This window comes from Corvus hawaiiensis, chromosome 5 (genome assembly GCF_020740725.1).
Source record: "Corvus hawaiiensis isolate bCorHaw1 chromosome 5, bCorHaw1.pri.cur, whole genome shotgun sequence".
In the NCBI taxonomy this organism is placed as follows: Eukaryota; Metazoa; Chordata; class Aves; order Passeriformes; family Corvidae; genus Corvus; species Corvus hawaiiensis.
Window position 1 is genome coordinate 17,944,266 of NC_063217.1, and position 24,498 is coordinate 17,968,763.

Here is a 24,498-nt window from a genome sequence, read left to right on the forward strand (position 1 = left end):
TCAACATCAGAATACATTGGGAGGACTTTCCACCCAGGACTTGGCCCTGGAGGTGGGCCCACCACCCCGTCCCAGCTCCAAGAAGGGGGAGAGATATCTATGGAAGGACTCTGAATTTCCCCCCAGGTTTCTCTCAGCAGAGCAGGAGGTTTTATTATTTAGCATTATTATCCTTTTCCTGTGTGTTTGTTAAATAAATAGTTTTTATCTCTTTCACTTTCCTTTGAGGAAAATTTATTTTTTCCCAAACCTGGTGGGGGAGGGCTGGCTTTAACCTGCCTTCTCTCAGAGGATGTATTTCTAAATTCAGCCAAACCGGAACATGGAGAGAGGCTCTTCTACTACACAGATCCTTCTATCATTCAGTCACATACCTTTCACTATCATCAGTGCCATCAGGCAGACTGAGCACAGGAGATATCAATAAAGTTGCCCCTCTTGGCTCTGTTGGAAGTTACTGAGGCAGATTTACAAGCGTACAACAGGGCCTTGAGAGGCATCACAGATGAGAAGAAAGAGATTAGGAGACTACAAAATTGTGGCAAACATGGTAAGACACAGCTGATAGTTATATTTCTACTATTTTCGTTAGAGAAACACAGAAAAATAGAGAAAGGATTCATTTAGGTTGATCAAAGGAGAACAAATGAATTCAAATGTGTAGTCAGCACATGACAATGTTCACAGAATCACGGAATGTTTTGGGCGGGAAGGGACATTAAAGATCATGTAGTTCCAGCTCCTGTGCCATGGGTAGGAACACCTTCCGCTAGACCAGGTTACTCAGGGCCCTATCCAACCTGGCCTTGAACACTTCCAGGGATGGGGCATCCACAGCTTCTCTGGGCAACCTATTCCAGTACCTCACCACTGTCACAGTGAAGAATTTATTCTGCATATCTAACCTAAAGTTCCCAAGTTCTTTCAGCTTGTATCCATTACTTCTTGTCCTATCAGCGCAGTCCCTGATGAAAGTTCCTGATGCTGGGGAAGAAAATTAGGAGTAAGGCTAATCTGTAATATCAAGTCCAAACTGTAATGCAACATTATTGATACCTGGATCCAAATGATAGTCAAAACTTGTCCAGAGATAAAATAAAATAAAATAATTAAGTCCCTTCTTCCTGCCTTTAGTACAATGCCAAGCCACCACTGGCATCTCCAGCAGGCATGAACATGTCTTGTCCTCATCTGCTCCCTGCTGACTGTGTGTATCAGCACACCAGTCTCATTCCCTCAGGGGGAATGCAGTGTAATGTAACTGGTGCCATGAGAAGCACTCCCACAGTGAGACACAAGCCCATGTGCACAGTAATATGCCGAAACACATTTTGCTACCTCTTCAAATTCCCACTTTGCATCATGACAGCAGATAAAACTCTCAAAAGATGGAGGGAATCCTAATTCATTTGATAAATAAATTCATTCAAAAATACTAAGACATTAAAGAACAACGTATCATTTAAAAACATTACAGTCCCTTCATATTCGTAATCAGTACTAGAAAAAGAAAGTGAGGAGGGCAGAGATAAAGACCACGTTATACCATTTTGTCTAAACTAGCAACATAAAACTGGATTTGAACTGAAAAATTTCATTAGATATTCAGAAGAAATCATTTCAGACATAGTACACAGATTTTATCCTACCCTCTTCTTTTAGTTTTCCAAAACACTACTGGATTTGATTAAATCTTCGCCTAGAGAATACTGGTAATTTTAAACTTGAAAAAAAAATTTTTTAAAAATGGTATTAGACCTCCTCGTTAATGTAAAGATTTTTGTTTACAAAAGGAATCTCAGGTGGATTACACTGAAAACCCTAAGGGGTGTCCAACCAAGCAGCCACAGTTTTATTCACACTACCGATAAGTCTAAAATTCAGAGCAAAGGGTCAGAAGAGAAGAGTTACCAGAGGAAACCCTTCCTGAAAATGCTGTCAAAAATTGCTTGGTCTAACAATGCAGCAAAACACCTACAATTTGTAGTCAAAGAAAAAAACTTACTAGTGGAATATAATTTTTTGTTCACATTCATCAAAAAATCATTCTATCTATTTCCACTTAAAAGAAACAAAGTTGCCATTTAATCTGAGGTACAGCACATAGCTTCTGTGTGCTTAGTCTGTGCACTTGGACCATAATCTGTTATTTCTCACTTTTTTATTAGTCAATTTCATACCTATGTAACATATCTGAATATTTACATAATATATGGATTTACACTACAAATCTAACAATAAAATTGAAAGAAAGACAAAAGATATGAAATTTGTAAATCAGTTATGTTCTAAAAACTTAAGAAAGTTTAAAGCTACTGATGACTTTCATCAATATTGCTATTTTTCTAGAAGAATTTATAAAAAGAGATCAGAGATCACATTTCTTTCTGGTTCTCAGCAGCCATCCCAGTACTTAAGATGATTAAAAAAACATATCTCTTTTTTCAGAAACATACAAAAAGGGAAAATAAATTTTTCAAGTTTTGACAGACACTATAAAGAAGCAGAAGCCCCTCCAAGAAGACACTATGTACACTGTTTGGGGAGCAGTGAACACAATCAGTGTGGACATAAACATGGAAAAATTGTCAGTCAGTGCTGCACTTTTGGATTGACCAGTTCACTAAGACAGTGCTCAAGAAGGACACTTCTGGGCTGTGAAGTGGACAGGATTTTATCTTGCTTCTTCTTTCAGACACGCTGGCTTGGCTTAGTGCAGTACCTCATGAGGTGTACCCGATGGCTCAAGTATCTCAATATGGCACAGCACAAAGCTCTGCAGACATAGTGTTTTGTGGCTCAATGACATGCCAATATGGTTTGGAAGCATGGTAATTTACCCTAAACTATGTAGACACAAATCAAAGCAAAAACATGAAAGCTATCAGTGATATACCTGCTGATTCTGATATGATAATTAAGCAACCACATACTACTGAAAGTTATTTTTATTAAAAAGTCAAAGTGTTTTTTAAGCATTGTATCAAATGCATATACATCAAACAATATATAATCAATTCAGTGCAGAGCAGTTATAAAATGTAGTCAGCTGCATTTAAAAAAACCCTTTTCACCTCATATAAAATAAACCTCACCTTCCTTTAAACATCAACAATTCATTTACAATAAATCAAAAAGCAGGCAGAATAATAAAGTAGCACACTAGCTAATTGCATCTACAAGCAATACTATTAAGAGAGAAATTATTAACTAACTACTCCTTAACAAGCTATCATACAACACAGAAGAGGGAGCCATAAAAAATTAAGCTGGTGAGGGACTACTGCCACTTTTATTAACTTGTTTTCTATCAGAGTTCATCAGTCTTGCTTCTGCATATTCCACAACACCAACGAAAGCACAACCACTAACAAAAATACTTGAAAAAATTTCCACGGGGTTGTTGCCATTACCATTTCTCTGTTACCACTAGGTGGTGATAGCTTAACACAGATCAGCTTTCATTCTGGTAAAAGCAGTGTAAACTGCAACTGGACAGTATCATTTCAAATAAAATTTAAAGGTCCTCTCTGTGTACTAAAAAGAGGAACACTTAATCCTTTTAACTGCGTAAATTGCTGTAGCAGAGACTTACCTGCTTCAGTCCCATCCTTTCACCCTGGTCTTATCTGTTAAAACACTTATAGATCCCTTGAAGAAAACTCAGATCATTCACTCAAAACAGCCTTTCACCTTGTTTCTGGCTGAGTCACACCGCTCTTGTATGCTCTATAGTCTTTTTGTAGCAGATGCTTCTAAAAAATCGTGACAGTTCTATCTTTAAATCCTTTTTTCACAGCACTACTTGTAAAGCTGCTTCCACAAGTCTATTAAGGCCCTCAAAGGTGAGGCTGCCGCTTTTTATTTGCCTCAAACTCTCCTCTAGATTCCTAAGGCAGTTGAAATAGATTGCTTTTAGATAATACTGATGTCACTCCACTTTTTATCAGAATGTTCGAGTCATAAATTTCCCCCAAGTTCATTCAGCCACAAAACCTAATCACAAGTGCCCCTATCCAAAAGTAGCTAAGTCCAAGATAAAATCACTTCTGTTGAAAGGCTTGTCCACCAGGCACACCTGAGCCCTGTTATCATCCTTGGCTGCAGCTGTAAAACACTGCTTGGTTTGGATGGGGATGGGATGTCTGTGTGTAAGTTATTTGTTAACATAACATGTTTTCCAGTAAAGTTGTTTCTCTTTAACTCACACCCAATTTCTGCCCTGTAGTTTATAGCTCAGTGCAGATGAACAATTTGGAATGAACTAAGTATAATTTATGTCAAGGAAATGGGGAAGAAGGATATAACAAGTACATTAGTTAATAGCATGGCTTAAATAGCTTTTAAACTAAAGCTGAGAAACTTCTACTTAAACCACAAGCAATCCAACATAAAAAATCAATAGGAAATCAGAGTTACGAAGCAGTAAAATACATGGGCCATTTCCCAAAAGAGATAGGCTTTCTCACTAGACTGAGAACCATGCTGTTCTCAAGTCTGCATCAGACTGTCATTAAAGAGCACATAAGAGAATGATAAACTCCGGAAAATAAAGAAAACAAACCCAAATCCTTAATTAAATAACTTAATCTCCTAAAAACTTGCATTTTCTCCAGCAACCTATAAAATCATCTGTCAGTTCTTATCACTTTCCTGATGTTCTGCCTTGCCCCGTGGTTCAAGCTGGTGCCTCTTCCATGATACAGGGCATGAATTGTACAGTACTGGTGTGCCACAACATGAACGGCCTCTCAGATTTTTCACCTGGATTCAAAACTGGTTTAAGCTAGCAGAAGACCGAGACCTTGGCCCCAGTTCTGTCCTGCAGCAAGGAATTCAATGCATCAGTTATGGCTTGTATAAAAACAAAACCAAAAGTCCATGAGAAAATTCAATCCACAAGTCAATCTTTACTATAAAAAAAAAAAAAAAAAGAAGAAGATGCACAAAGTAAAATCTGTCTTTTTTCAGTGGTTGATCTGTTTCCTTTCAATTCATAGATTTTCTTCTTGGCCTTGTACTGATCTAAAAATCACTGCAGTTAATACTGGTGGAAAAGTTAAACTCTCTAAAGGAGAAATTAGAATCACACAAGTCTGCACCATTCAGCACCTGGTCAAGTTTCTAGTATCTCTTAGTAATCCCTCGTTTTAGAAGCACTGCTCAGATTCCCAGGGTAGCTTTCCACACAGCCAACCACTTTCACTAGACGTGTTTCTGCTGCATTTCTATAGGATCCTGTTTCAGGGATGAAACTTGTGTTGGTACTGTTTTTGCTGCCACTTGTCATGCTCCCTAAATTCACTTTGAAAAGAGAAATAGAGGCCAAGTCTCATTCCTTCAGGCTGCAAGAAATATCACCTCCTTTTCTGGGTTTGTATGATACAGATTTTCTTCCACTGAATTAAGCTCACCGTACTGTCACTTACTGTAAATGAGAAAGCAAAAAGAGCATTTTAAAGCACCCCAAGCATAAAATAAATGCTTGAATAATATTATCAATGTTGTTTCAAAAAAAAAAAAAAACCACCAGCAAACAAACAAACCCATGAGGGAAAATAATAATAACCTCCGGCAATGTCCACAGTGAATTCCAAAGTATAAATAGCTCAGTTGAAAGCAGAACAAAAGTTGGGATGGGTTATCATGCAGCTGAGCCAAAAATAAAGCTTCTTTGAAAATGCTTTAGAGAATCTCGTAATTCTTACAAATCTTAATGCCTTAATCTTTCCCTTTAACCTTTCTCCAGCCAGATAAAAGGAATTAAAATAAAGCTTCTGATTCTGAGGAACAGAATGTTTGGTATCTATTGTTGATAAAAAGAAGAATAATAAGCCTTTGAACATTTCTTGACCTCTCCCTTTGTATCAACCTAAAGAGAGCATTTTTGTAGGTATTACATAATTTCAGTTCTAAAGTAGAAAAATTCTCCAATAGAAATTTTCCTTTGGTCATTTTTCTGCAGTAATTGATGTAAAAAAACCCAAAAGTATTAAATAAAATACATCTTTGATTATTTTCATATTTATCTTGAATTTCAGTTGCTAAACAAGTCAAGTGCAAATTATCAAAAGACTAAAAAAGACTGAAAGAAAATGAAATTGTTTTCCCTTTATTAGGACCAACATCAATCTCAGAAGCCCAATCCTTTTCATGCTAATGAGATTGCAAAATGGCACAAAAGAAGTCAATTAAGAGGAGTTGTCCCTGTACCTTCTTTAGGCTTCTTTCTATTTCCCTCAAATAAAAGAAGTTTGTATTCAGTAGGTATGGAGTGAGCACCCTCCCAACCCAGTGTAGTTTATTCTGAATATTTGCTGATACCTTCAGAAGCAGAAAAAAAGTTCCTCTTTTCTTCTCTTTCATATGATATAACTAAAATTATTTGGGATATTTCGACTACCATTCTTTTTCGTACCAGGGATGGTGTCTCACCTTAAAAAATAGAGTAGGTCTTTTGATTCATTAACCAGGCCTACTTTTGTATTTATCCTTTCCTGAAACCAGATGGATGATTCTTAATAATATGCTGCCGAGATATACAGGACATTAATTATAAAGAATCTAATATCTCCATGTAATTTTATATTAGCCCATGAAGTGCTCTGAAAAACACAACCTGATATGATGTCTGATTGATTCTTAAATTAGTCACTTCATGAGCAATGCAAGGTGGAATTTATTACCAAAATCAAAGAATGCTTAAACAACAGCGTCTCCTAAACATCTGTATTCATTCTTCATTCAAGAAATGCAAAATGACTCAACTTCAAAAAACTGATATTCCTGAAGGGGAATATTTCAGAAGGGACAATTCTTACTGCATTTTCAGAGTTGAAAAGACTCTCTTTTACCACACAGTCTTTCTGTCTTCAGAACTATCGTGTGCAAGATTTCCATAAAAACTCCATTTATCATCTTAGAGCTGTTGGTAAGAGATAAGCAGGTCATTTTCTGTGGGAGAGGATGATACTGGAGCCACAGAGGACACCACTTATTGACATCACTAAAGACACGGAGCTTGAAACAAATGACATAGAGAGCCTTTAAGATGGTGGGACCTTCTGTCAAAACTTGAGAGTTGTTTTAGGCCAAAAGGCCCTATCTGAACATTTCTCATTGCATTTTTAGTTTGCAGAATGAGTTTTTCCCAAGTGAATAACTTTCTGTATATATTTTGTATAGTACTAGCTGATTTCATGGCATTTTAAATGTGTGCTCTGTGGTGGTGCTGCTTTAAAAAGAAAAGCAGGGTAACTAAGTTATTAATCATAATTTGCATCCATTAATTTCTTTCCAAATTCGCTGACCAGATGAATAATGTGCCAGAGCTTTCCTGAAGATGATAAATGAACTACAACTCAGTAAAAAAAGGTATGGAAAAAGCAGTGTGTATCTAATTCATTAAGGGATGCATTAACATCATGATACACCTTAGTATGAAGGAGAATTATTTTTAATTACCTTTTCTGAGCGTGGTTTACCCTGAATAGCTGCAGTTTTGGTACTCCTACCACCCACTCATTACAACTGCTCTAAAAGAGCTTCTAAGAACATTTTCTTCTCTTAGAGAGGCTGACTGCCATAGCTGGAAAAAAAAATTATCCAGAATATTTTTCACCTGTAAATTATTATTTCATTCACCTGAAAGATTTTGTGGCTCTATATCAACATCAGTTATTTTTTCTCACAATACAGGAACAAACCCAAGTTATGCTATTCGGAGCTCTCGTATTTTAACTTGTATTTTGTACCAAACATCAGTTTTCCTAGCTGTTAAAAATGAAAAAAAAAAAAAAGAATTCATTAAATGTTTTAGGTTGGAAGGGATCTTAAAAAGTCTCTAATTTCAACCCTCCCACCATCCACTAGATCAGCATGCTCAGAGCCCCACCCAACCTGGCCTAGAACACTTCTGGAGATGGGCCTTCCACAACTTCTCTGAGCAACCTGGGCCAGTGCCTTACCCCCTCCCTCATCATAAAAACAATCTCCCTTATTTCTCATTTAAACCTAGTCTCAGTTTAAAGCCATTCTCCCTTGTCCTATCAATACATGCCCTTGTAAAAAGTCTTCCTCCAGCTTTCTCGTAGCCTTCTTTAGGTACTGGAAGGTTGCGTCTTCATGCTCCCAACTCTCACTGCCTGTCTTCATAGCGGAGGTGCTCCAGCCCTCTGATCATCTTTGTGGCTCTCCTCTGGACTCCTTCCAACAGGTCCATGTCTTTTTTATGTTGGGGTTTCCCAGGGCTGAAGGCAGCACCCCAGGTGAGGGCTCATCAGAGGGAAGCAGAGGGGCAGAATCACCTCCCTTGACCTTCTGGCCACGCAGCTTTTGATGCAGCCAGGACGCGGTTGGGCTGCGAGCGCACATTACTGGGTCATGTTGAATTTCTTGTCAACCAACAATCCCAAGTCCTTTCCTCAGGGCTGCTCTCAATCCATTCTCCTTGCAGCCTGTTCTTTTGCTTGGGATTGCCCTGATCCAGCTGCAGGACACAATCACAAAATCATAGAATGGGTCAGGTTGGAAGGGACCACAGTGGGTCACATGGTCCAACCTCCCTGCTCATGCAGGGCCATCCTAGAGCACATTGCACAGGATTGTGTCCAGACACTTCTTGAATATCTCCAGTGAAGGAGACTCCACAGCCTCTCTGGGCAACCTTGCATTTGGCCTTCTTGAATTTCATGACATTTACATGGGCCCATCTCTCAAGCCTGTCCTGCTTCCTCAGGATGGCATCCCCTCCCTCCAGTATGACAACCACATCACACACTTGGTGTCATTGCCAATATCTTTGGGGTACCTTACGCAGTTCTATCAATCTCGAACGATGCTTTCCCAGTAGTTTTGGATCAACCACCAGAACTAATATCTGGCTGTTTTCAGATCTCTACTCACAGCCACAAGCACAGTCACTACTAATGTCTCAGTAATGCTATTTATATGAAAAGAATGAGATTTCTTTGGACACTTGCTGCGGTGCCTCTCTTTCCAAATTTGTAGGGAGGTATCAAGTTTTAGAGATGACAGGAAAAAAACCAGATTGCTCACACCCACTGAGCAAGTGGCAGCCTGGCAGATCTGCCACCGAGGCCAATCTCAGCAGCCATTGACAAGACTCTGTGCATACCTCCAGGAGACCCCACCCATAGGTGAATGCCATTTGTCTCTTTTCAGTTTTTCTGTTGTTTGAAGCAGCTTTCTTTCCTCTGCACTCCAGGGGGGAGTTAGATGCATGCAGTTCATTCTGAATAAGCGGTGAGAAGTTCACAGTTCCCAAAAATAGCATTGTGTACAGGCAGTAGCTGTGTCTCAGAAGCAGTGCAGCTCTGCTTACATGGCATAATGCCTGCTATAGTTAGCATTGCTTAGTTGGCTAATTAGCCGAGGGAAGGTCCTGCATGAGCACTTGCATATTTCCCACTGCAGAGTTAACTCAGCTATGATATCTCTGCATAATTCATCACTGCCCAGAAAAAGAGCTGGACTCCTGGTATGTCTGTATGGTGATGATCAAGCAGATAACTAACAAATATCTATATATCCATCTCTGTGGTTTGACCCACATTTCACTCCTAAGCTGATCGAGTGAAAGAAGAAATTCTGTTCTTAGTTTACATGTCTCAGGGAAACATATATTCAGTGAATATTTTACCTTAAAAACATCAGAACACATACTTGCACATTAAAAAAATTTGCTCATTACAAGTCCATAAACTTTAATTGTCCCTTTTTAATATATTTTTATAGTTCCAAACCAACTATTGTATTTTAGATAAGCCATTACAGCAGAAGCTGCACAAAATTGAAAGAATATTTATATGATAAGAAAAAAATGTAAGTGGAACTATCGAACTTTTCCAAAGCATAGTGCTCTGATACTTCCAGCTTATGTAATTAATTCAAATATGACTGCTTTATTACATCCTTTTGACATTTAATTTACTAAAATAGGACATGATAATGATCCAAAAATATTACTTGGGGGAAATATCTCATTATCTTGCCTATGTAAGTGGGCATGTTTTTTCTCTGGCAATAACTGCTTTTTATGGAATAATTAGAAATATATGAATTTATGAACTCATACAGTATTTTGATAATCAGTATTTTACTTGGAAAAAATCTAGAAAATGATAGCATTTGCTAAATTAATGAAAAGTAAATGTATAAAACTTCTAGCTGGAACTTGAAAATCTTCATAAAACTTGAAATTAAGATAACTCAAAATGATTAGAAAATTCACCCCGAGGATCCCATAGAGCATTGCTAGGTGTTTAGAAAAGCTGAGAGTCAATGTCTATGAAATGCAAAAGGTTCATTTCCTCACAGTTTTTTCCTTAGTGAAGTAATTTATTTCTGGCATAAAGAGGGGTTTAAATGTTATTTCTCAATTGGCAGATTTTTTACTCAATTTTCAGAAGCTCTGTTGTGCAGCAGGCAGAGGCAAGAACAAAGGCACCTGCACTTCTCCGAGAAAAGTTAAGAATATTCCTGTAAGTGACATTAAGTAAAAAGAATAAATCATTTCCTGCACAATTCTCCAAGAGCCTAATGCAATGAAAGGCAGCTGACAATCAGACTTCTGCTCTGACAACAGATGCTACATTCTATAGTTAACTTCAAATTATTTTATGAGCTACTGAAACACACTGATGTATGTCCCTGTTCTGTTAAAATTCAGTAAGTTTTAAATTTTACTTCTAGTTCATCTTAAGGAAGATCAAACCTAAAAATTGCTCAAAAAATTTCATCTGTATCTTACCCTTAGAAACAGGACTATGGTACCCTGGTGGTTATTGTGACCAAAAATGTAACCACTCAGTTTGAGATGTCACGCAGAAGGTGACTCCTTCAGCAACGGCAGGACAGTCTATTGTGTGGGTGGACCGGTGGATCAAAGGACAAAGCCTTGCATCAATTTTATCTGCAGTTCCCAAATCTTCAGAATCTCCAATCCTAGTGCGAAGTAAACTGTATGTTATGCAATCACAAACTGACAGCCAGAGAAAGTACAACTGTAGGACAATTTTAACAGCCAGTATAGACACTGTGGAGAAGAAGCCAGATGTGTTTATACAAAAAAATGACCCAGAAATCAATAATTTAATTGCTGTCTAAGAATCAACCTCTCACTGAATTGTAGTGCCTCACATAATTGTGAAGGAGTTTCATACAAGTTGAAATCACTTACATAATATACCAGCTCTACAAATCCATTAAGTTTATGATCATTTATTATGAGATATTTCATAAGCTCAATATTGTTATTATTATTTAAAAATTACAAGACTGAGATATAAAAGAGCTGCCATTTTAAAGATCTGATCAAAAATGGATAAATGGGCTTTATGATACTGAAAGAAGACAAGAAAATTCTCCTTTTTGCATTAGAACCTTGAGGACTTGTGAGAAGGCCATATTTTGGATATGTCTTCATTCATGGCCCTTTAGAGGAATGTTGCAGCTCTTGATCAATCAAGAACCCAGCAGAGTTTGCCCTGGCCTGAGGCATTGTCTTCCTTCACAAGTTTTCCTTTGGGGCTTTAAGTTATACCGTTTTTATTCTGGGTTGGTGACTGAATGAAGCAACTTGTTATCCCAACCAAATAGCTTTTGCTGGCTTTATTTCAATCACAAGATCCAGAGGCTGATGTGAAAGAGCAGCAAATATTGTCCATCTCAACTTTTGCGTGGCTTTCAACACTATCACACCACTGTCATAGGTAAACTCAGGAAGTGTGGGTTGGAGGAGTGGACAGTGGGATTATTTGAAAACTGTCTGGACAGGAGATCCCAGAGTTGTATTCAGTTGCACGGGATCTAGTTGGAGGCCTATCACTAGTGGTGTCCCCCAAGATTCAATACTGGGCCCAGTACTGTTTAATTCATTCATCAGTGACTTGGATGAAGGTCCAGATGCCTCCTCAGCAAGTTCATGGATGAGATGAAGCTGGGAGGAGTGGCCAATACCCCTGAGTGCTGTGCAGCCCTTCAGAAGTGATGCCATAGGTTTTAACTTCCATATTTTTCAAATCCTGTACTGCCCAGTGGTTAACTCTGAAGTTTCTTGTAGCCTGTTAACTTCTGCTCTCTCATGCTGGGTAGACATAACAAAGCCTCTCTGGGCCTGCTCTCCAAGGACACTCAGACCATCCTAGGCCCAAAATGTGTAAACCAACATTTTAAGAGGGGGGTGAGCTTGGGGAAATGACATCATTAACTGAAGCTTTAATTGGAGAATTAAGCCTGATATGCAAATGAAGCAAACCTATAAAAGTGTGAAGAACTCGTGACCGGCTGTCCATCTGGGGGTCCATCTTGGCAGTAGCCTCTGGCTCCCCAGGGGGTACCTTTGAAGGCCCTTCAAATAAATACCCACCTTTATTCCCTTATTCTTGTCTAGTCTCTGTTAGGTGGCCACCTCAGGAATCAGACGGACCTGGGCAGAAAGGAACCATTTGAAATTCAACAAAAGCAAATGCAAGATCCTCCACCTGGGGAAGAATAACCCCATGCCACCAGCACAGAAAAGCAGTCCCGCAAAGAAGGACCTGGCAGCCCTGAGCCAGCGGTGCCCTTGTGGCCAAGAGGGCCAGTGGTACCCTGGGGTCCATCAGGGAGAACACTGCCAGCAGGTTGAGGGAGGTGATCCTGCCCCTCTACTCAGCCCTGGCGAGGTGCACCTGGAGCGCTGTGTCCAGTTCTGGGCTCCTCAGTACAAGAGGGACATGGAGCTCCTGGAACAGGTCCAGCAGAGGGCTGTGAGGATGATTAAGGGGCTGGAACACCTCTGTTAGGAGGACAGGCTGAGTGAGCTGGGTCAGTTCAGCCTCAAGGAGACACAGCTGAGAAGGGACCTCATCAATGTCTGTCAGTATCTGAAGGGAGGGTGTCAGGAGGATGGAGCCAGGCTCTGCTCAGTGGTGCCAAGCAACAGGACAAGATTGTTCACTGCCGATACTGCTATCATACTTCTTGCCGTGTCTATACCAATATTGAAAGCTCATTGAATAAAACCTTTATGAGTGATTCAGATCTTTCCATAAATTTCTCCATTAATCCCATCAGGTAGGCTACATAATATCAAACTTGCTTTGCAATTCTTTCTTTCAAACTGCCATGTTTAATAAATTGTTGCCTACTATGGCATATGAGATTTTTGAGAACAACCTGAGGTTATACTGATATCATTGACTGCAAAGTATTAATCTTAGTATTTACCCAATTTGTGGAATACAAATGTATCAATTGTGTATCAATTAAAATTACACTGCTTAGACAGTGTATAATGAGAAAAAAAAATCACATGTTCATATACTCAACTTTCATTGTGCCAACACATTATCTTTGTCCCATTAAAGAGCTTTATGCCATCTGTACCATCTGTGATACCAGCTGGTACATCGGTCCAAAAATATCTCTTCAATTATAGTATACTGATTAGTTTTTATATATATTCAATTGTAGCTTAACTGAATTATAAAAAGAAATTTATACTGGGGTTTTTTCCCATTTCTGTGATTTTATTTTGGTAAAAAAATTCTAAAACTTCCTGTTCTTTTCTTGAGATTTGGAGATTTTATAATCTGAATCACATAAAATGAAGTAAAGAAATAGTTAAAATGAGGTTATAAATTAAATAAGTTAGGTATTGACACCATGTTCAAAATGAGACACTAACCATTTCAAGCAAAAATGAAATATTATTTTGTTATAATTTATTATTTAAAAATCACAGAATCAACTAAAAAAAAAGAATACTTTTTCCCCAAAATGCTCCTTCTAAACAAATACAACATAGGTAATTTTACAAAGCTAACAGTTGGGTGATATTTTGTTTTCCTACATAAAGATTTAGCTTATCTGAATAGGGGTATTTATATAAAGCAAATTGAATGAAATTCCTTTCACAGTGAGACTTGATGGCAAGATTCTGCTTCATTCCAGCAAGCCAAAATTTAGCATCATACAATTAACTGAAAAGAGTACATCCTTCTGTACCCCTCACCCTTTGTAACTTAGGGATTGATGCCTGTATCCATCACATTACCCCTGCTTTTAAGCTGAACTACAAGCAAGGATCTGAGTATTACGTCATGAATCCTTCCCACGCAGAAATTCTGGGGTATATATTAATTACATAGGAAGTATACATCAAAAGAACTATACTGTGATCATAAATCATAACAGCATTAGTTCAGCCCCTTTCTACATATGCATTATGGTGCAATTTTTAATGACATTATGATGTGTATTAGTTTGAACAGGAGTTTCTTTTGATAAGTTAATTTAATTCACGGATATTAGCTCTTTACCAAATTCAAAACTTCACACTTTCCTCATTTTGTGTCCCCAAAACTTACTTATCAAACATTATTGAAAATCTGAACTGAAAACAGACTTCTCTCTGATGTTCATCACTGCAGTGTCTGAGTGTTTCACAAACATTACTACATTTATATTCAAAATATCCTTGTGAGATGAGAGGTTATTATTATACCTACTTTATGCAGAACAGAGGCACAGTGAGATTAAGATCAAAGGTATTGACTAATTTGGGTACTTGGAAGAAAACTCATGGAAGCTCATTTTCACAATACTTAATACACAGCCTTTCATACATGTTCAAAGCCTAGTTAGTAATAGTGCACCTGCTAAATATTCTGCAAGTCACACCCCAAGGATTCACTCATAAAACAAGAAACACATAGTGTCAATACCTAAAACTGGTCTTAACTGACTCCTTTCATGTCACATCAGGGGATGTTTAGGTTAGATTTCAGGGTATTAGGAAAAGGTTTTCACCCAGAGGGTGTTTGGGCACGGGAGCAGGCTCCTCAGGGAAGGGGTCACAGCATGTAGGCTGACAGCATTCAAGTGTTTGCACAATGCTGTTGGGCACACAGTGTGATTCTTGGGGTGCCCTGCACAGGGTCAGGAGTTGGACTCGATGATCCTGATGGGTCCCTTCCAAATCAGCATATTCTATGATTCTATGACACAGGGTCTCTGTGGGAGAAGAAATCTGGTTTTCCAGCATAAATTAACCATATGGACCTATTTTCTTTTTTGTATCCTATTTTGTTCACTATTTTCTAAATTGCTCATTCAACAACTATGGAATTGCATTTATTTTTTTACTAAAAAGTAGAAGGGTTTTGGTTTCAGACAAATTAGACAGCTGGGAAAGAGATAAATAGATAGCTGCAGTAGGTTACTACGTCCCCATATAATTCAAAACTAGAAGGAGATGGAGTAACTTCTGTGTTTTCTCACAGCAGAGAATATTGAAATTCAGAAACACAAGAATGGATTTTATGTTACTCTAGGGACATACTGTGATGATTCCCCTACTCCATCTAAGTTTGATTTTTCTCACTGGTCACTTTTCATCTCAGTTTCATCAGAAGTGGTATGAATGAAAGGACTTAGTTTAAGCAGTGAAACTATCACAGCTTGGAATGGGTAGCTCTTGTCAACTACAGTGTCTTCAGCTAAAAAATTTTACTGTCTCAACCAGCAAAGATAAACACAAACATGTGCAAAGATAAACACAGAGACATTTATAACAGCTCAGCTGATAGATGCTATAGTCAAAAGCTGTCATATTTTTATGGCTTTAAATAAATATATACATTAAGTATAAAAAGGAAGTCAGATGTAGTGATGCTAATTATATTCAGAGGAACTTGGTGAAGTGAGCTGACAGAGGTTTAACTAGGATGTATTCTTGCTGGCAGTCCTTCTTGCTGTTACATTCAAGACAACTCGAACCCATGCATATGCTTAGGCCAGCAGGAGGTGATGAAACCAACTTCACCTTACTATTGCCCTAGACCTTGGGTTCTTGTCAGAAAAAGGTTTTCTCTACTGTTGAGGTTGATAAGCCCAAGCCTTTCAAGTATCTTGCTTTTACACTCACAAGACAAAAGATAACAAAATTAATTGATGTACTAGAAGATGGCTTTTAGTATTAGAGGTATTGAAATTTTTCAACTTCTTCACCTATTATAATTTTCCTTTTCCCACCCCGGATAACAAAGACATCAGGTTGGCCTCAAACATGGAGGGTTGCAGAGAACAGTACAAAAAGCACACAGGTAGCTCAGTATTTTCTGCACCATTTTCTGTGACATGTGAAGCCAAGTATGCCTTCTGCTTTCCTACACAGTATAGGCTTGCTGGCATTTGGCTGGGGTGATCTGGAAAATTCAGTTGCACTGTTGCCACATATGACTAATATTGTCATTGAGCCCACTAAACATTTAGATGGCTTGGTGAAAAACTTCACCTCTGTGTCGACTTTTTATTAGTTTCTTGCACACAGAAAGTATGAGTAAGAAAGTTACAGAATAACTGAGAACGCATCTCCTTGCCAAGAAGATACTGCTACTGGGAGGAACAGCAGGAAGGTGCCAGCAGGACAGCGTTACTGCAGCAATAAAAAGCCCCACATCCTCCCACTTACCTCCTTTTGGGCTGAAAGCAGGGCAAATCTATCCTATCAGAACTGTTGTGTGCCAGAACTACCAAGACCACACTGCAGCCTCCCACAGAAACAAGCATTTAAATTAAAGGGGAAGTGGGGGAGGCATGGCGGGAGCAAACAAAGCAACATGTAATTTTGTCGTTTCCTACTGTTTTTCCCTCCTTTCTTCTGCCTGAACTTTTCGCTTCTGAGATATGCTGGGTTTCCTTTTATTTTGATCTTTTGTGAAAAGTTATCCAGTCATAATGATCCAGCATGACAAAAACAAAACAAAACAAAACAAAAAACCCCTGAGTTTGCATGCTTCTTTTAAGAAGCTGCTTCTGTCAGCTACCTTGATCTCCAATAGAAGTGCTCCTTCCAGTCGCAGGATTTCTTCCAGGGACAGATGCTTGCAAATGCAGTTGTGTTATAGTGCACTAATACCCAGTAAATTCAGTAAACAAAATGCAGATATCGCCAACCACCACAACAAATTCTGTTCTTTATGAGCCATACCATTTATTATAAGACATTCAGAGCTCTCATTTAATCTGGAATAGTCTCAGTATATTTAGCAATTTAAATTGCTGGAATAATGCCCAGATGGAAAGTGGCAAGTGATTTAAAGATTGAGTCCATTTTCTAAGTATGCCATGAATATAAAAGTCCTTCCACTTAATCTAATATGCTTCTTTGGCCTATTAGCTTTGGATTGATAAAATGTTTTTAAATAAAAAATCAGCAGTTGGCAGACACAGTAAAAATCAAAGATACTGTGAGTACAGAGACTTAATAAGAATATATATTGGTTTCTTAAAGGGTATATTTAAGTTTCTAAAAGTAGTGAACCTCTACCATTTATTGTATTCCAAACCTTTGATTGCTAGAACTTGAGTTTTAGGTAATAGATTTTCAATATATTAGCAACACTTCTTTTTTTTTCTTTCTAAAAATGGGACACCGACCTTTGCGTAAAAATGAAGGAAAATATGGGGAAGTAAAATTAGACATCAGATTCTGCAATGGAGAGGTCAGAACTTCATAGCTTGCCTTCATGTTTAGGGAATATAATTTCCATATTGTAGTGCAATGGATAATTTTTAAATATCTGCATCATATTGAAGAGGTAACTCCAATTTTGCTAGAGAAACAAGAATTAGAGAAACTATTATATTTCTGTTATAACTATTCCTTACATTCTTCAGCCCAGTTCAAGAAGATGGTAGGATTGTGTTTTAATAGTTTAAACTGATTGAATAATAAGGCGATCTACGGCAAGTAGGATTAATGATCTCAACAGAAAAATAAAATTTCATTATGTAGAGTCCAGAGTGACATTCCTGGAAAGGTTCCAGTCAGCTTGAAGCAGTCATGCTTTTTATATGAAAAGAAAACACACATTTGTGGTGATTAGTCAAAAACTAAATGGTTAATAAAAAGGGTCTGTTCATAGCTCTTAATTAGAGCTAATTTTAAATTGTGCACTCTTAGGACGCTTATGCAAACTGCTTCATGCTAATACTGGTCTGTAAGAAGAGAAAGAGACACAAAGAGCAAAAAAGCTCATGAGTTCAATGTGCTGCTGTGCAAATGCAGAGCTTTTAGGCAGCAATCTTCCATGAGTTAAGGCTTCATCTTCCAGCATCCTGGCCCTCCTGATAACGGCAATGCCGGAATTAGAATGGTGGCAATTGCAGGAGACCATAAAAATCCATTCTGACATGAAGGAAACAAACCTCCAAGAGAAAAGGAGAAACAGACTTTGTTGTGTAATGTTTATATATCCAGGGAAGCATAAAGCAAAAACTCCATTAAGTGATACACCCACACCTTTGTGAGTCTTATTTCTTAGGGGTTAACTGTGGAGCACGTTTTATCCTTTGAATGTCAAACCCTAAGGAAATCTGATTTCCACAAAATATCATTCTCCTTACATTACAGGCACATTCACTCTAAGAAGAACTGACTTCATAATCTGCATTTTGCAACTTGCTATCTTTGTATTAAGCATCTTTAAAAACTTAGTTATGGATAATACTTACTTTTATAGGCACTAATAAATGTTTCAAGGGCTCCAAAGATGCATGTATGAATTCTCCCCAGACTGTAAACTAGTGGTTATTGCAGGAGTTCGGCCACTTTATTTTAAAATTTGGAAACGTTTAAAAACCTTGTAAGTACAGAGTAAAGCTGCAAGATTTTTTGTAATGACTGTGGCCTCTAACTATCAATTTTAAAACTTTAAGAAGAATTAAAAGCTTCATAAGATATATGTTCATGGGGTGTTTCTTATGAGAAATATAGGAGAGTGATTATTGAACTTTCTCAATCCAAAAATGATGCAACTTAATTTTATACATACAAAAGTGTGTGTCAGAGCCTCACATTTTCATTACCTATATGCACTACTCCATTTAACAATTCTGTACACAAACACGCTGTAAAACCCCTCTTCAAAACATTAATCACTCTGGAATTATTCTAAATTGTGTTTTTTAAATGTTTTTCCAATTCCTATTTTACTGAACTGAAAGGCAGCAAGAATTCCTAAATAGTACACTTTCCTGTTAATTTGTGACATTAACTATTACTGCTGCCCTGAAGAGAGTATTAGAAGTCATACTGAGATTAGATCTCTCCATGCTACAAATTTAAAAGAAAATTCACCAGGGAGAGTCTCTAATTTTATTGCCATGATTTGTCTTTCAGAGTTAGCATTTGGCAAGAGGGGAAAAAAACTACAAGGTGCCCCTTTTTGCCAGGTAACTTAATACTCCTTTGTCTGAGATTGTAAGCACAGGCTTTAGTGTAAAGCAAAAGAAAAAATACTAAAAACAGGTTATTACCCCTCATCTTTTTTTCTTTTCTTAGCATTTTTAAAACAGTTTTCTCATACCTAGTAAATATATACAACTACATCTTTATTCTAATGTGAAGAATGATTTAGCTAAGAATAGAATCCTATATTGGTTTCAAGGAAAAAATCTGAAATAAAAAAAAATGTCCACTTAACAACAACACTTTTACATTTAAAGGGAGTATATTCCCATTTTCCATCCAGTTCAGTGAGTTGAAAAAATATGTATATACAATGGATTCAATATTTGTTCAGAAGGTAAAACTTCAACATAAAATGGATCATTTGCACTGAGAGCCAGAAGGTATGAGGCAACAGGAAACCTTGACTTAATAGAGCCAAATAAGAAAACAGTGCTAATTCACAGTTCATTGTAATTAAAGAAATACCCAAAGCAATATTGAGAAATGTTCATTAATTATGAAAAAATATCATTCAAAGATACAAAGGGAATAAGCTTTTCACCCTGTAAGTTTTCCTGGGTCGAAGTTCTGGGTAGCAAACTTACTTAAGATTAACATGTACACCAAGAGCAGCAGCATCAAATCGTAAAACATTTCAATAAATATTTCAAATAGACAAAGTGGGCTCATCATTGCTTGTTTTGAATCCTCAAGTAAATTTCTTTTTGTAGTTTTTACAAAATAAAGATTTCTGTATTGCCTAAAACCACTAAAGGTTCAATTTTTAAATGGATTTCCAAGTTTTTGTGTTCGGAGCATAAAATCTCAGATATGTTAATCTCGTCAGTCATTACTACATGCACTAATAGACTGCAAAGCCTCCTTTTTCAGCATTCAAGAAATATTGCATAGGGTTATGATCTAATTATTTACATGTTGACCATCTAGAATGGAAAGGAGAAGCAGGTTCAGCAAGGGATAAAGTCCTCGGTCTCTCCACAACTTCTCTCTCCCTTCCTCAATTCCTCCTTCTTTTTCTGCCCTCTCCGTCCCCCTCCTCTTTTTTTTCTCTTCAAGGCTTCCAGACTCAAAATTGCAAATCCATGTGAACTGCAGTTCTGTAGGCACATAGGACAAATATATCCTATCGCCCTCTCATGTAAATCTGCAATTTCAACAGAAACCAAACAACGCTCAAAGTATCTGTGAGAAAGCTGAGGGGAAAAAAACCACAAAAACTACAGGATGTAGTTTGAAGTGACAAAAAGTAAAAAATGACATATCTGACAGGCCATAAAAATTCAATTACTGGACAAGTTAAGATCTGAACTGTGTATCAGCAATCCTGTAGGAGAAGACTGTTAGTAAAGAGCAGCTGCTGGGACAAGGGAATGAAGTCAGGAGTATACGGTACTCCTGAGACTGAATATCCATTATTTATTGTTGTTTTCTGACACTTTTATTTCATATTTCATATTTATGACCATTTATTTCATATTTTTCCTGTAGGGAAGGTTGACTAGGACCAGGCAGATTTCAGGAACTATCACTCCATGCACAAGCAAACAAAAAAGATGCTTTTGCTTCTGTAATCAAGTTAGGAAAAAAATCTTGTTTCATGAGTCATGCTAGTTTCTAATTAAGGCAGTTGAGGGCTTCAATAGTGGAATGCAAACCCTGTATGTAATCCAGATGTCATCACTTTCAACCTTACATGTTGTCTTTGCCTCATCACTTCACTGCTTAATAGAAAAGCACACAGGAAGTAATGCTGAGAGACATTGAAAAAATATTTCAGTCCGAAGGATGCCTATCCTACATGAAAAAAGGTTTTTGTTAATTTTCAACAACTAGGAGGAAAAGTTTTTCATGGTCTTTGAGAGACCATGAGATGTGACTAGATTTCAAAGCAATGGTCAATTTATCTGCATAGGACAAGCAAAGGCAAATGAGTCACAGGAGACAAACTACTACCCTGTTCACACAAAGTCCATGTTTAAAAATCTGACACTGACAATCTTCAGCAGGAATTTTTTGAGCTATCCAAGGTCTGAGACAGTATGAAGTACCCTAGGCAAAGAAGAATTTTAACTAGCTCTGAAATAACTTGGGCTATTTTTTCCTTACATACTTTGTCAAATGTACTATTTGACAGGGAAAAACACACACGATGATTGACAGCTTGGGATTATTCCTAAAGCACTCATATCTCAACTCATAAATATGTGATATGAGGAAATGCAAACAATAAAAAAAATAAGTAAACAGTTGATCATGTATAATATTTTTAGCAGTATGAAATGTAGAGTCAGCAGTACAATGCCTCCAAATTTATCGTCGTGAGAGATAACTTGTTGTCCTCTTGGTGTCTCTCATTTGCATTTTATTAAATCTGCAGTAAATGTATATTCATGGCATAGAATGATCATGAAAGACTCATAAGTGCCCAAGGCAGGCTGAGAAAGCTACCACTTTAGTGACAGGATACTTCAGGGCTGCCCATTTTTGAAAGTGAGCATTTGAAATTGGTAGTTTTTCAACACATCCTTTAAACTTGGGCTCAGAGTTCACTGCAGTATCAAGCTCTCACTGATGCATTCCTGGCACTGTCATAGTCTGTTCCTCTGGCCTCAGTTACAAGATACCTGCTCTCTGAAACTACTCTCTGATGGAATTAGTCAAATTACTGAGCCTTGAGCATTGATTAAAATACTGGGTTTAGTATGGAAATGTTTCCCATTGACAATCATGTTATTCCATTTACTTTTCTTTGAAATACAATAAGGTGTGCTTTTTTTTTTAATTCTCTTGATCATTCTTTTGAGGATGCACTCGTGCATTGAATCCATGCTGTTCAAATACTGCATCAAAAGGGTTGAGTATAATTATCTTTCCAGTACTTATGGTATAACATTCTTCTTATTCCTAGATTTTGAAACAGGAAGAGCAGGAAGACATTCTCAGTGTGAGGATATTCTAGAATTTTATCATAAGAGTGAAGATTTTCCGTTCTGAAAATAGTTAAATCATCCCAACATTGCAGTAAATCAAATATTTATTTTCCTGCTCCAACTTCAAAATGGAAATTGTCTCTGAAAGAATAATTAATTATGTGAAGCTAAAATATGTTGACAAATTCAGCTGCAAGATCATACAAATAAACTAAAACATGAAAAATGAATTGTAGAGGAGAAACAGTAACTGTTTCAAAAGAAAGATCAAATATCCATTACTTTCCAGCATTTCCAGATGCAAAGTGTTACAAGGGCAATGAATTATGAAATAATCTGGTATTTAGAGTTATCATGATTTTTTAGAAATATGAACAAAAAAATTCAGTTGCTTTTTAAATACTAAACTGCAAGCCTTAACCGCCTAATGAATGTTTTTATACTTTACCAGTGTAAGTTACCTTAAGATAACCAATGGGGAAGCTGATTTGTGTAAAAGAATATCTAAGTGGGAATGTGCCACCAGAATATGATTTCGAAACCCACTTTCATTCTTCCAACAGAAAACAGTAGGTATTGAACAAGTAGCTCTGTAACCACATGCTCTTAGTTCCTACAGCACTGTCATGAGTACTAGGAATGCTCTGTCATTGCAGTCCAACAAAATTTGGCCAGTGAGGTCACCTTGGACAACAGCACAGAACTGAAGAAAGTGCATCAGGATATCTGTCTTCGATCCTGATATATATTCAAAGCTTCTTGTAAAGGTATCCCTATGGTATTCACTTGGTTCTACATAAAGCAAAAATAATAGCTTTATTTTGAGTTAACTGTGTGTCAGATTCTGATTTTGTTCCTGTTGGAGTAGCCCAGAGTAACTTAATTGAGCCCAATTTTACAGTGATTCATCTGTCTGCTAATTCACTTTACCAAAATAAAACAAATCCTTAATTCTATCATCACCTATTTACTGTTTTAAGACCCTTTTGGAGGTGTAAATTATTAGCCAGCTTTGAAGGTACTGAAGAATCAGACCTATAAACTTGACTGCAATTTGCTTTAGATTCACCTCATTTCTAGAAAGGAGATTGCTTCAAGCTACTGAGATTGATGATAAATAATCCAATGAAAAGAACTCTAAAAATTCACATGAGCAAAAGGATGAGTGTTCTGAAAGAGTTACAGAAAGTCTGGTTTTGCCTCATTAGCTCCAGTAACAATACAAAAAAAAAAAAAAAGTGCAGCAAATTATAGGTACAACCTGACACAATAACAGGAAAACAAACATGTATTTAGAAAACCATAATATGCATGTGATTAAAGCAGCCATTTGTTGGAATTATTAACTTAAAGCTTTAAAATTGAGTATAGCTAAATGTTTGTGCTTAGATTAAAAGGCATATGAAGCACTTATTTCCCTGGACAATGCAGAGATCGGGGCAGTTTAAAACCACAGGTAGGTTGTATTTAACCAGAACATTATTTCTAAAAGATGGAACTAAGCTACTAGAGCATAGCCTTTAAAGTAAATGTGTAAATAAAGTAACATATCACACACTCAGGTTATGGTGACTTAGCTCTTCATGACAAAGCAGTGTCATGCATTTTTTTTTTTCATTCTGTTTGACACAAATTGAATATACTGAGGACCTGGTTTTGTTTTTGTTTGGTTGTTTTTTTCTGTCATAAACTGTGTACAAGGGAATGAAAAATGCTGCCAAAATGCAAAATAATTGTTTCGGGCAGTTTTTTTTCTTCTGTTTCTACACAGTGCAAAGTAAAAATACAATGGTAAAAAGAGGAATCTCTGCTGAATAAAATTCTTAACTGTTTGTATGTTCCTGAGGGAAATAATGTGAAGCAGATAAACCATCGTTTCAGGATGGTTGCTGTTTAATTTATTATTCATAAAACAGCTCAGCTTTCAATGGTGAGATATTTCATAGCCAACTTTTAATTTAAAAAGAAGCATTTCTTTCAGTATTTATTAATAAATACAGTACATAACATCACTATGTATAAAAGTGACAGAATGTTACCTTTCTCCATTTCCTCAAAGACAAAGGGATTGATCATGTAATTTCCATGCAAATAAACTCTGACAACAATGATAGGAGGTTTTACTCATCAAAACAGAATTTTGGGTTGGGCCCTGATAAATTGATACACCTAATTGCTGGAGTTTTACATTTACCCATTTATCTTCTGACTGAAGTATTTTTTTTCTGCAGACCATGTATTTTTATGTGCTGCAAAATGAATACTCATGCAGTACAATTATTTTTATCACATTATGATAAAGCACCT

At 37.1% G+C, this 24,498-nt stretch overlaps 1 protein-coding gene across 3 annotated transcripts in view; it reads right to left on the reverse strand.

Annotated features, from left to right (window-relative positions):
- Positions 1-24,498, reverse strand: part of KCNIP4 (potassium voltage-gated channel interacting protein 4) — a 400,021-nt gene that overhangs the window by 331,863 nt on the left and 43,660 nt on the right. The gene's annotated exons all lie outside the window — the stretch shown is intronic.